General features: G+C 37.8%; 1 protein-coding gene across 4 annotated transcripts in view; it reads left to right on the top strand.

Annotated features, from left to right (window-relative positions):
* The window catches only part of POLK (DNA polymerase kappa), a 78,155-nt gene that overhangs the window by 5,531 nt on the left and 59,629 nt on the right, over positions 1–12,995 (top strand). Inside the window, exon 1 of one of the 4 annotated variants that reach the window (XM_067031164.1) lies at positions 5,760–5,779. The exons of the other annotated variants lie outside the window; for them this stretch is intronic. The gene's annotated coding sequence lies outside the window, so the exon portion shown is untranslated. Of the gene's footprint in view, positions 1–5,759; positions 5,780–12,995 lie in introns of those variants that run through there. 4 annotated transcript variants of the gene reach the window in all.

The raw sequence follows: 12,995 nt of genomic DNA on the forward strand, positions 1-12,995 counted from the left end.
ATCATTGTCTTCAGAGTTATTTTCCCCAAGTTGCTGACCCCTATCCTTCACATTTTGATACATACATAATGACAGTTATGTCACAACTGCTGTCTCACTGACAAGGATTATATGAAGCATCCCGATTTTTTTTTTTTTTCGGTACGTGGGCCTCGCACTGTTGTGGCCTCTCCCATTGCGGAGTACAGGCTCTGGACGCGCAGGCTCAGCGGCCATGGCTCAGGAGCCTAGCTGCTCCGTGGCATGTGGGATCCTCCCGGACCGGAGCACGAACCTGTGTTCCCTGCATCGGCAGGCGGACTCCCAACCACTGTGCCACCAGGGAAGCCCCCAATTTTTTAAATGAAAAAATGTGTGTTCTTGAAGCAGTGAAATATGGTACAGTCAGCCTTCCCTATCTATGGGTTCCACATCCTCGGATTCAACCAACCTTAGCTCCAAAATATCCGAAAAATAAAAAATTCTAGAAAGCTCCAAAAAGCAAAAGTTTAATTTCCTGCCCACCAGCAACTATTTACACAGCATTTACATTGTATTAGGTATTATAAGTAGCCTAGAAATGATTTAAAGTATACAGGAGGCTATGCATATGTTGTAGGCAAATACTGCACTCTTTTACATAGAGGTCCTGAGTATTCATGGATTTTAGTATCCGCAGGGGGTCCTGTAACCAATCCCTTGTGGTTACTGAGGGAGGACTGTACTTCGTCTTTTAAGCATTCCCCCTTCTTTTTTCCCCCCTAAGAGCACTATTTGTAATTTTTAGAATATAAACATATACAGACAGTCCCCTACTTAAAATGATTCAATTTAGGATTTTTCGACTTCATGATGGTGCAAGTAGCACACATTCAGTAGAAACCATACCTTGAATTTTGAAATTTGATCTTTTCTCAGGCTAGCAACATGTGACATGATATTCTCTTGTGATGCTGGGCAGTGGAAGCAAGCCACATGATCATGAGGGCTTAACAACCATTCTGTACCCATACACCTGTTCTGCTTTTCACTTTCAGTACAGTACTCAGTAAATTACATGAGCTATTTAACATTTTATTACAAAATAGGGTTTGTATTGGATAATTTTGCCCAACTATAGGCTATTGTAAGTGTTCTGAGTACATTTAAGGTGGGCTAGGCTAAGCTATGATGTTCAGTAGATGTATTAAATACTTTTCATACCTAAAGGTATTTTCAGCTTATGATGGGTTTATTGGGATATAACCCCATCATAAGTCAAGGAAGATCTGTGTGTGTGTGATGGGGGGACACTCTACCATTGTGCAAGTTGCATTTTTAATTGAACAGTATATTGTGAACATCTATTTTGTAGCGTTCGTTTTAATGACTGCGTAGGATTCCTTTTTTGATGGGCAATCAACATTTTTCATGTTTTGCTATTACAAAAAACGCTATAAGGAAACTCTAGTTTAACTTTATTTTTGTGCACTTGTCTAGCTCTTTTGGGGGGGTAAATTCCCAATAGTGGGCTGCTCAAACAGAGAATATGTACATTTTACAGTGGGAGACTATCAAATTGTCCTCGAAAAAGTTTGCATTAGTTTACTCTGCCCAGTAGTGTGTCTGAGTCCTTCCTCCCCACCCTCCCACCACCCCACCCTGCCTCAATACTTGAAGACAAAGGATGGTGGTAGGATAGCAATTGAGCAAGCTATCGGAAGGAGATAATGGTAGGAGGTTACAATTTCAGAATGAACCACATTGGAATACTTTTATCAGTGTTTATTTTGGTTGACCAGTTGGATATTATACTATTATTGATCTTTTCAAAGCACTTTGACTGAAGGAATCAGAAATATGTTTGGAGTAGTTCAAATAAGAGAATGTTATTGTAGAGATCTCTGAATCCTCAGCTGGGCCTTGTACACATATTTCAATACTTGAAAAATGAGGATTTGGTGTTTTTCTATTCATCTCTGGGGCTTCATGATATCTTTCACCTCTATGTTCTTGTGTTCTCAATCTCAGTTTATTTGTCTCTTCAGATCTCATCTTGCATGTTGTCCAACTTGTTTTAACTACCTGTCAGTTTCAGGGCTCTCTCAATGTCTCTTAGTTCCGATTCTTAAAAGAAATAGGTAGTTGGCCAGCCAGTGCTCTAATCAGCTCTTCCCAAAAGTGTGGAATGTAAGTCTACTTCTGTGGTTTGTTGGGAGTGGGAGGCCAACTGGAAACAATAGGCATATCTAGTGTATATAATTTGCATTATATTCTAACTGTAGTAGTAGGAAGAGGGGCATTCTGAGGAGAAAGAATTATTTAACATATGTGAAAATCTCATTGTCAAGCACCACACAGATATTAATTCTTTTCAAAGGCATAAGCATATACTAGCACATGATAAATGGTTAATATGTGCAGTATTAGACTGTATATATTATTTTGTTCCACTAAAACATGAGTTTAAAATTTTTTTATCCACTTTTTTTCTAATTTTAGTCCCCAGAGTAGCGCTCAGTACATAGAAGGCAGTCAATATAATTAATGTATTTTACCTTATCTTTCAGTTAATAATTTAATTGAACAAGCATCTAATATGCAGGATATTATGCTGACTACTGTGGGTAGTTTTTGTTGTTGTTGTTATAAATTTATTTATTTTATTTATTTTTGGCTGCGCTGGGTCTTCATTGCTGCACGTGGGCTTTCTCTAGTTGCGTCGAGCAGGGGCTACTCTTCGTTGCGGTGCACAGGCTTCTCATTGCGGTGGATTCTCTTGTTGCGGAGCACGCGCTCTAGGTGCGTGGGCTTCAGTAGTTGTGGCTCGAGGGCTCTAGAGCGCAGGCTCAGTAGCTGTGGTGCACGGGCTTAGTTGCTCCGCAGCATGTGGGATCTTCCCGGACCAGGGCTCGAACCTGCGTCCCCTGCATTGGCAGGCGGATTCTTAACCACTGCACCACCAGGGAAGCCCTGTGGGTAGTTTTAAAATAGTGACAGATTTAAAAAAAGAGCGAGGGTTGTGGGGGTCTGCATTCAAGGAGATTAGAACAGAAAACAAGGTAAGAAAGGTATACATGTAACTATAGGAGTTGAACTAGTATTTTGTAAGTTAAAAGAAGGTAACTTTTACTCCTACCATCTGACAGTGATAAATCCTGTTCTCTAATCGTGTTATCTAATCCTACTTCTACTGGATCTCTGTAGGCTACCTGCTCCAGGTCTTTTTAGTGAAAACAATGGTTATTTGGAATTTTAAAGAAAAAAGGATTGTCCTCGTTTGCTGATCTCTTTCCACCAAGTTATCATGTAAACTGTTTAATGAGTTTTGTCACATTAGAAATATTATAAATTGGTAGATGTTTTTATGGCTTATAACTCTGTGTGTGACATTCATCATGTCCCCTAAATAAAGTTCAGAAGTTTAAAAGATTTAAGAGCTCCTCTGCAAGCCTTTTTCCAGTTTAACCTGTACTACTTGCCCTTTTGAATGCTTTTTCTTTTCCTTTTCCTGTTTTGACTATTAATCAATCATATTAGCCTGTTAGGCTTAGTGTTTCTGTCAGGCCTATTAAAGAATCGTGTAGTTTCTGCCACTATGGTGATTCTCCCTTAGTTCAGAGTGAGCAAGCAGATAGTCCCTGGGTGACTCCTAGGGCTTCATCCTTAATAACCATATGACTTTGGTTGTGTAGTAAATAAATGCTAACTTAATAAATGGCATTAGTATAACCAGTCTTTTTATTACTATGTATATCCCAATTGTTGTGGTGTTATATGCATTTGTAAAATGATATTTACATAAGTATATCAAAGTGGATATTCATTTATGTAAAATGTGAATGCATCTATGTCCATTTCTAATGATGTAAGCACCAGTTTCAGAAATATTAGGGGCTATAGGAAACTTGCATGTATTCATCTTTTATGACATTATACAGAATTCTTCTGTGATATCTTTGTGAGTGTATTCAAATAAGGGGGTCGTATACAAACCTGTAAAGTGAATATAGGAATATTGAGGGCATTGCTCCCCCATGTATCTTAAACTTTTGAGTTGGTGCAAAAAAATGATTGTATTTTACCTATCACTAGTCAACATCTGGCCTGCCTATCTCCCAAATTAGTGATTTTCTCTTAGACTTAGATCTTTACAGGTATATTCATATCCAGTGTAAGTAACCCAAGTGTTCCAGTCTATGAATTAACTTAATTAAAGGATCTGTCAAATTTTTTAAATAGTTGAACAAATTTTCCGGTTGCTGAGAAAAATACCAAAAGCCGATCATAAAATCTAGTTGAATAAAAGGAGCCCTGTAGTTAATCTGACCAGTTTATGTGCCTTCTTCATGTATGAATGGTCCCCACAGCCAGACAGCTGCAGAATTTCTCTCCTTCCTATATATGCTGGTACTACTTTTTAAAAAATCTCAATCCTCCCCTTCCCCTGCAGTACTATTGTTTCTATGTGTTGTGCATTACTATTGTCTGTTACTATTTTTCTTCCTTTTCTGTTCTTCCTCTACTGCAGCACTCATTGGCAGTAGTGATGGGAAAACAGAGGAGGGAGTAGGTGAGAAATAGTGAGAAGCTAGAAGGAGAAAAAGCTGTAATAGAACCTTCATAACATGCTTTCCATCCTGTTGTAATTGACTTATAGGAATAGTGAAAATTATGTTATGCCCATTCTTAATTCTTACTTCAGTCCTTTTTCCCACCTCACTATCTCAAGAGCCCCTAAAATTCTCACCATTTTCCCCAGCCCTGTGACTGCTCCTCATATCTTGGTTTCAAATATAGGCCTGATGTCCTTTTACTATATCCCAGTCTCATATTTTTTTCCTCAATTATGATTCTAAATGATTAGTAGCACTAAGTTAGGTTATCCCTGTTGTGATGATGGATATTTAACTAGGCATTGCCAATATTTACCTTGCTTACTTCCTTTTTCTTTGTTCTATTTCTAACTACCCACACTCCATTTGGATTGAAAGACTTTGTTTTATTGACATCAATTGTTATTATTATATTATGCTCATACTGCTGGGACTTGCCTGTTACTCTGATCCTTAAGGTGAGTTTGCATATATATCTTAGACTCCCTTGTGTGTTGATTTTTACCATTTAACTCTCCAAGGACAACTTTATTTGAGGAGGGAGGGAGAGGTACTCATTGATACCTTAATACACTGCATACAGCTACTTAGGAATAAGTCACATCCCGTGGACAGTTCTAACATTCAGCATTAAGACTGATTTCAGAAACAGAATTTCAAAGAACATATAGGCTACCCTTTTGTCCTGTTTCCTGTTGTTCAGAGGAGAGCCAAGTCAGGCATGTTCCAAGCAGAATTAGTCTTTCTTACTGTTGAATAAAATTGAAATTGTATTTCATTATCTTTTATTTATATCTATTTGGTTTTGTGGGTTAAAAACTTGTCAGGGGGTAGTTGTCATTTAATAGGTTTCACTGTAACAGTAAAAAATCCTTTAGTCTAAAAAGTACATAGTGTACATATGTAATAGATGAACAGGGATATTAGTGTCCACTCTCTGCATGTATACATTTTCTTTCTGTTTTTCTCCCCAAGCTTTTGAGTCTCTAACTTTTAACCTCTTTTCATTACATTGAGAAATTACATTGAAAAATTATTTTGTTAATATGTTAAAGCCATACTATGTAGAGCATTGTGATATTCTTAAGTATTGGTAGAATCCTCATGACAGTTATTTTGTAAATGTGTTTGCTTTCTGTTTTTCTCCCCAGCCCTTTCATTGTTTCACTTTTGCTGTGATTTCAGATCCTCTTCTTCTTAGTCAAGTAAGCTGAAAAATATTGTTATGGAATATGCATGCTGTTATGGTAATATAGTTTATTAATATACAGTTATCTTCATCTCCATTTAAAGTATTTATTAAAGAACTTGCTATATGATGATCCTGATTAAGGGCCTGTAAAAATGAGATATATACAACATCTTTCTTTTTTTTTTTTTTCTTTTTTTTTTTTTTTTGCGGTACGCAGGCCTCTCACTGTCGTGGCCTCTCCCGTTGGGGAGCACAGGCTCCAAACGCACAGGCTCAGCGGCCATGGCTCACAGGCCCAGCCACTCTGCAGCATGTGGGATCCTCCCAGACCTGGGCACAAACCCGTGTCCCCTGCATCGGCAGGTGGACTCAACCACTGCGCCACCAGGGAAGCCCCCGGCATCTTTCATAGACTCATTATATTCTAGCATACAGAAATGTATGTCTAAGAATGTAGACAATAATGCTAGACTGTTTCAAAATATAGACAAAAATAAGTAATAAAACTATTGATATGTTTTTAACAGTAACATTATTATTAAAGAGCAAGTAAAGCTTTAAAATTACCTGTCACATAGTGAGTGTTCAGTATATATAGATAAATGGAATAAGTTTAGTTGGTTGATGATTGAAGGGAAGTTGTAGGAATTGCAATTAACAAGGCCCAGGAGAAAAATCACTAAGCACCTTTAAGATTCATGAGAAACTAAAGAACCAAGTTCTATCATAGGTTTTTTAAGGAAGAAGTTATCATTTGTTAAGGACCTACTCAATGTCAGACATTGTTTTAGGTTTATTACATTTAGTATTCATTTTTTCACAAAAATCCTGCAAGATAGACATTATCCTTATTTTACATGTAAAGAAACTAAAGTTCAAAGAAGTTAAATAAGTTGTCCAAGGTCCTAGCTAGTAAATAGTCTAGCCTGGGCTTTTGAACTTCAGAGGCTTATACTATGTACTTTTAATACATATACAGTTATCTCAGTATCTTCTAGGGGTTGGGTTTGTTTCCAGGACCCCAAGGATGCTCAAGTCCCTCGTATAATAGCAGCATAGTATAGTTGGCCTGCCATATCTGCATTCCACATCTGCGGATTCAGCCAACTGCAGATGCATTGGTTGGTTGAATCCCCGGAGGTGGAAACTGCGGATACGCGGGGCCAACTTTATTTAGACAAACAACAACTATGATTAGTATTATTAAACATTTAAGCATCTGTTACTTTCTAGGTATGTTGCATACTTTTTCTTTAGTTTAACAATTTTCTTAAAAGAAAATTCATCCACATACATTTTCAAGCTGCAATAACATATTATGTAGCCAGTCTACAATTTTTTTCTATGACTGATAACTAAAGGAGTGTGTTTGCTAGCAAGACTATGTTCTAATTACCCATAAATAATTTTTAAAATTAATTAATTAAATTTTTGGCTGCGTTGGGTCTTCATTGCTGCATGCGGGCTTTCTCTAGTTGTGGCGAGTGGAGGCTACTCTTTGTTGCGGTGCATGGGCTTCTCATTGCAGTGGCTTCTCTTGTTGAGGAGCACGGCTCACGGGCTTCAATAGTTGTGACTCGCGGGCTTAATTGCTCCACAGCATGTGGGATCTTCCCGTGAGATCTTCCCGGACCAGGGCTCCAATCCACGTCCCCTGCATTGGCAGGCGAATTCTTAACCACTGCACCACCAGGGAAGTCCCTACCCATAAATAATTTAAGCAATCTCTAGAGCCTCTTGCAATCATCCTTTTGTCCAATGTTGATAAAAGAGTTATGTATTGATTTAACTCTTTTGTATCATGGAAAATAGTAATTGGCATTTATTATCATTTTATTTTTTATATTTTAGAGTAATTTATGAATAATCTTGAGAAGTAACAATAAAGGGATAGTGAACAACATTATCAGAATTGTATTAAAAATCAAAACTTAGTAAACTTAGGTTTTTATTTCATATTTTCCTGAAATAGGTAATGTCCTTTGAAAGTAACTAGCTACTCATCGACATTTTTTTTTTTTTTTTTTTTGGTACGTGGGCCTCTCACTGTTGTCGCCTTTCCCGTTGCGGAGTACAGGCTCTGGACCGGCAGGCTCAGAGGCCATGGCTCATGGGCCCAGCCGCTCCGCGGCATGTGGGATCTTACTGGACTGGGGCACAAACCTGCATCCCCTGCATCGGCAGGCGGACTTTCAACCACTGCGCCACCAGGGAAGCCCTACTCATTGACTTTTATGCATGATCATGGAACTACCCATTTAAAAAATAAAGATCCCAGGGCTTCCCTGGTGGCGCAGTGGTTAAGAGTCCGTCTGCCAATGCAGGGGAGACAGGTTTGAGCCGTGGTCCGGGAAGATCCCACATGCCGCAGAGCAGTTAAGCCTGTGCACCACAACTAATGAAGGCTGCACTCTGGAGCCCGCGAGCCACAACTACTGAGCCTGTGTGCCACAGCTACTGAAGCCTGCACGCCTAGAGCCATGCTCTGCAACAAGAGAAGCCACCGCAGTGAGAAGCCCGTGCACCAAAACAAGGAGTAGCCCCCACTCGCCACAACTAGAGGAAGCCCTTGTGCAGCAACGAAGACCCAATGCAGCCATAAATAAATAAATAAATAAATATCCCAGATTTCATATACATCTTTAATAGATTCTAGCTTATCATTACTTCTGGCTCTTTATCTTGAACTTACATCATCCAAATGCAATGACATTAAAAACTTTGACCTCTCATAATCTTGTTAAAGAAAAAACAAACATTTTCTTTCCTTCATAATTGTAAAACATTTTCACTTTTATATTTATAAACACTAGTTAGAATGAAGGCCAATAAAGTTTTCACTTCTTCATCATCTATTTCTTTCCTATCCCTTTTGTATCATATCTGCATTAAGCATTTGTGCACTTACAAGCTATATTAAGTAACTTTTAGTGCACAAACATCATAAAGGATGGAAGAACAGTGTCATACATCCTGTTAGCAAAATGGGATATTCCAAATTCTTGTTGCAAAATATGCTGTGATGAAGTCCTTCCTGTTGAATGACAAACTGGGTGGGAATGCCATATTTGCTTCTTATTCTTAAAAGTATATTGTTTACTCAGATTTTTGAGTTTCAGAAAATATATCTATTTGAATCATCTGAAATTTCAGTCTGAGATTTTGCTTGTAAAATTAATTTCACCATCATTATAGTTTAGAATGTTATTAGTCTCTTTATATTTATCTTCTGATTTGTCTGATAATTGTGAAAGTCTTCTGTCAAATTTCTTCTTTTTGCCAGTATGGGCAGAAGATGAAAAATTTAGAACTCTCAACTATGTTTAATGAAAACTACCAAAAAACAAGCCCCCCAAAACAAACAAACAAACAAAACCCTGCAAAAATAGTGTCTTTATGCTTCTCTTACACTTTATTTCAAAGATATGATACTATGGGCAACACAATAAGAAAACTGAAGAACAATGTAATAGTGATGATTTATTTTACTACTAGATCATCTTTCTAGATGGTTCCATTCCATTTTCTTATTATTTGAAAAAATAATTGATTAGTAATGATTAAATAATTCCTAGGATGATAAAATAACAAAATACTCAAGATATAGGAAAAATAAGATCCCTAAGATACCATAAAATATCTTCAGTCTATAGAGATCACCATAATGTATCTTCAATTTACAAAGGATTCAAATAGATCCATATAGAAATTGCAAGATAAGGTGAATATTATTCTGATAAAAAAATAAATTATTTTGTTCTTTGGAAGATTCCTAAGAAGGAATAAGATATGAAATATCAATGCTTACAATAAACTTGCTCAAAGAAAAAAACTCGAAAACGAAGATTGAGTCTAATAGATCTTTGTGGTATACCAAGGGTTAATATGACCACGTTTCTAATCTTATTTCATAACCAAATCTGAACTAGAGTAATTTTTTTTAAAAGTATATAATATATAATAAATATCTGACCTTAGGGACATCTCAATAGGTCATTTTTGTTAGAAATATCTAAAATATTAACAGAATTTTTTGGTTTTTAACATAAAAAATGCATGGCTATCATGTATATCCCATTGTAGCAAGCATTTCACAGTGGAACCGTACTTTATACATCATGATCTAAGAGGATTATCAAAAACCAACCGGAATTCAAGGGACTCAATGACCAACATGGGATATTATTTACTTTAGCCTCAAGCAGACATATTAAAAGATGTATGAAGTAAAGAAACGCTGGTAGGGGCTTCCCTGGTGGCTCAGTGGTTGAGAATCTGCCTGCCAATGCAGGGGACACGGGTTCGAGCCCTGGTCTGGGAAGATCCCACATGCCGTGGAGCAACTAGGCCTGTGAGCCACAACTACTGAGCCTGTGCGTCTGGAGCCTGTGCTCCGCAACAAGAAAGGCTGCGATAGTGAGAGGCCCGCGCACCGCGATGAAGAGTGGCCCCCGCTTGCCGCAACTGGAGAAAGCCCTCGCGCCCAACACAACCAAAAATAAATTAATTAATTAATTAATTAAAAAAATTAAAAATGAATATCTGCCTATTAAAAATTGTTAAAAAAAGAAATACTAGGCATTTTAAAAAAAAAAAGAAACGCTGGTAAATTCCAGAGACAAAACCCTTCTCCACAAAGCCCTTTGCTTCTTTCTAGGGATTATTGCTAGTTTTTTATGGAATGAGAACCCAAACTATATTGTGAGTAAGATTAGTATAATGCTTGATATTTCAGGTACATAATTCAAATAAATTTTGTAGGTCATAGTCTTGGAAAAGAAATGTTGGGAATTTTTGAAACCTTGGAAAGCATTTTTTCTCTTTCTCATTAGGGGAAATTTTAGAAAAAGAGAAAAAAATTAAATATATGCAATATGAAGGTAGGAGGGGATGAGGAAGGCAGCTCCGCTGCATATCAGAGACAGAGAAAACCTTCAGATCTTTAAAAGGGCAGATGAAGAGGAAGCAGGAGTAGAAGGAAGTGCTCACGGAGAATATAGGAACCTGGTCTAGATCTGTCCTTTGAAGGAAGGTGTGTGTCTAGGCAAATCATGACCAAACTGTTAAAACCAGAGATTAAGAGGAAAAACTTGAAAGCAGTCAGAAAGAAATGACACATCAAATATAAGGAACAACAGTTTGAATGATTGTGGTCTTAACAGATATAATGGAGACTAGAAAACAGTGAAGCAACATCTGAAAAGTACTGAAAGAAAAAAACTGTCAACTCAATTCTATGTCTGATGAAAATATCTCTCAAGAATGAAGGTAAGGGACTTCCTTGGCGGCGCAGTGGTTGAGAATCCGCTTGCCAATGCAGAGGACACAGGTTCAGTCCCTGGTCCGTGAACATCCCACGTGCTGCGGAGCAACTAAGCCCACGTGCTGCGACTACTGAAGTCCGCATATCCTGGAGCCCGCATGCCACAACTATTGAAGCCCATGCACCTAGAGCCCATGCTCCACAGCAAGAGAAGCCACTGCAATGAGGAGCCTGTGCACTGCAATGAAAAATAGCCCCCTCTCGCCACAACTAGAGAAAGCCCGCATGCAGCAATGAAGACCCAACACAGTCCCCCCCGCAAAAAAAGGAATGAAGGTAAAATAAACCTACTGGCATCTTAGGCAGTATTTATATATTTAGCGTACAGATTTAAAATGTGGGCTTTGGAGACAGAATCTGGGTTTGAATTCCAGCTTGGACACCTCCTGTGATCATGGGTGAATTACATAAATTCTCTAAGCCTCAATTTCCTTATATATTTTACTAATATTTACTCTGCTGGGATAATATCTAAATTAGTGAATAATCATGAAGAATAAATTAGAGAATGCTTCTCAAGCAGTTAGTACCTGCTTAGCATATGGTAAGTTGTTACAAAATGTTAGTTATCATTTATTCATATTTTCAGCAAATGTAGCTAACCTTCTAGAATTTCATATTTTCTATTTTTATCTGTTTTATTTTTTTCCCCAGACGTTAGAGAGTTTGGCTGACAGTACTGTAAAAGAGAAATCATTTTTGCTGCTACTTTGACTTGTACCAAGACCATACCTAAGAAGCTCTCATTTTCAGAGGAAGTCTTTCTTTTTATGAATAATGCTTTCCCTTTATTTCATGTGTCACTTTAGGGAGAAATATAGGACCTTTTATTTATTTATTTATTTCTGGTGGGGGGACAAGTTTCTGGTCTCAAGATACAGTCAGTGCCCATTTTGTTTCAGTGTCATTAAAGTACAATTAACTTTTTTTTTAATTTTAATTTTAATTTTTTTGCAGTACACAGGCCTCTCACTATTGTGGCCTCTCCCGTTGTGGAGCACAAGCTCCGGACGCACAGGCTCAGTGGCCATAGCTCACAGGCCCAGCCACTCTGCGGCATGTGGGATCTTCCTGGACAGGGGCACGAACCCGTGTCCCCTGCATCTGCAGGCGGACTCCCAACCACTGCGCCACCAGGGAAGCCCGAATTAACTTTATTTTTTTTAAAAAATATTTATTTATTTGTTTGCGGTGGGTCTTAGTTGCGGCAGGTGGGCTCCTTAGTTGCAGCTCCAGGGCTCCTTAGTTGCGACATGCAAACTCTCAGTTGTGCAATGCCTGTGGGATCTAGTTCCCTGACCAGGGATCGAACCAGGGCCCCCTGCATTGGGGAGTGCAGCGTCTTATCCACTGTGCCACCAGGGAAGTCCCTAGGGCCTTTTATTTTGATAATTGATTTTTATTTAAGTTATTAGGTAAGACAATGCCTGGTAAAAATGAACTGTTTATTTTAGTTGCTATGATTATTGAAGAAAGTGCCCTTTGGATCACTAGGAAAATCTGCAGTTGATCCCCAAATGTGTTTTTCTTTGTATGGTGTTTCTCACATTTCAGGATACTCTTTTAAAAGTTCCTGGTTTTTAGAAAAGTCTGAATGAACATCATATTTTCATAATTTTATTTTAGTTTTCTTGTTATTATTTCATATTTTTCATCTGAAGACTTCCTAGGCTTTTAGAGAGTTTTCAAGACCATGATGTCATTTAAAAATAAATTTAGACCCTAACTTGTGCTTTCTATTACAGTGAATGTATGATATTTTATGTATTATCATTCACACCACTTTGATGTTACTTCCATATCAGTCTACAAAACAACTACTCTTCTTTTTTTTAAATTTTACTAATTTTCTATTTCATCTTCTTTGTATTTATAGTGTAGTGGCTAAGTGTGATGGCTTTGAAGC

This window comes from Kogia breviceps, chromosome 4, assembly GCF_026419965.1.
Source record: "Kogia breviceps isolate mKogBre1 chromosome 4, mKogBre1 haplotype 1, whole genome shotgun sequence".
NCBI classification, from domain to species: domain Eukaryota; kingdom Metazoa; phylum Chordata; class Mammalia; order Artiodactyla; family Physeteridae; genus Kogia; species Kogia breviceps.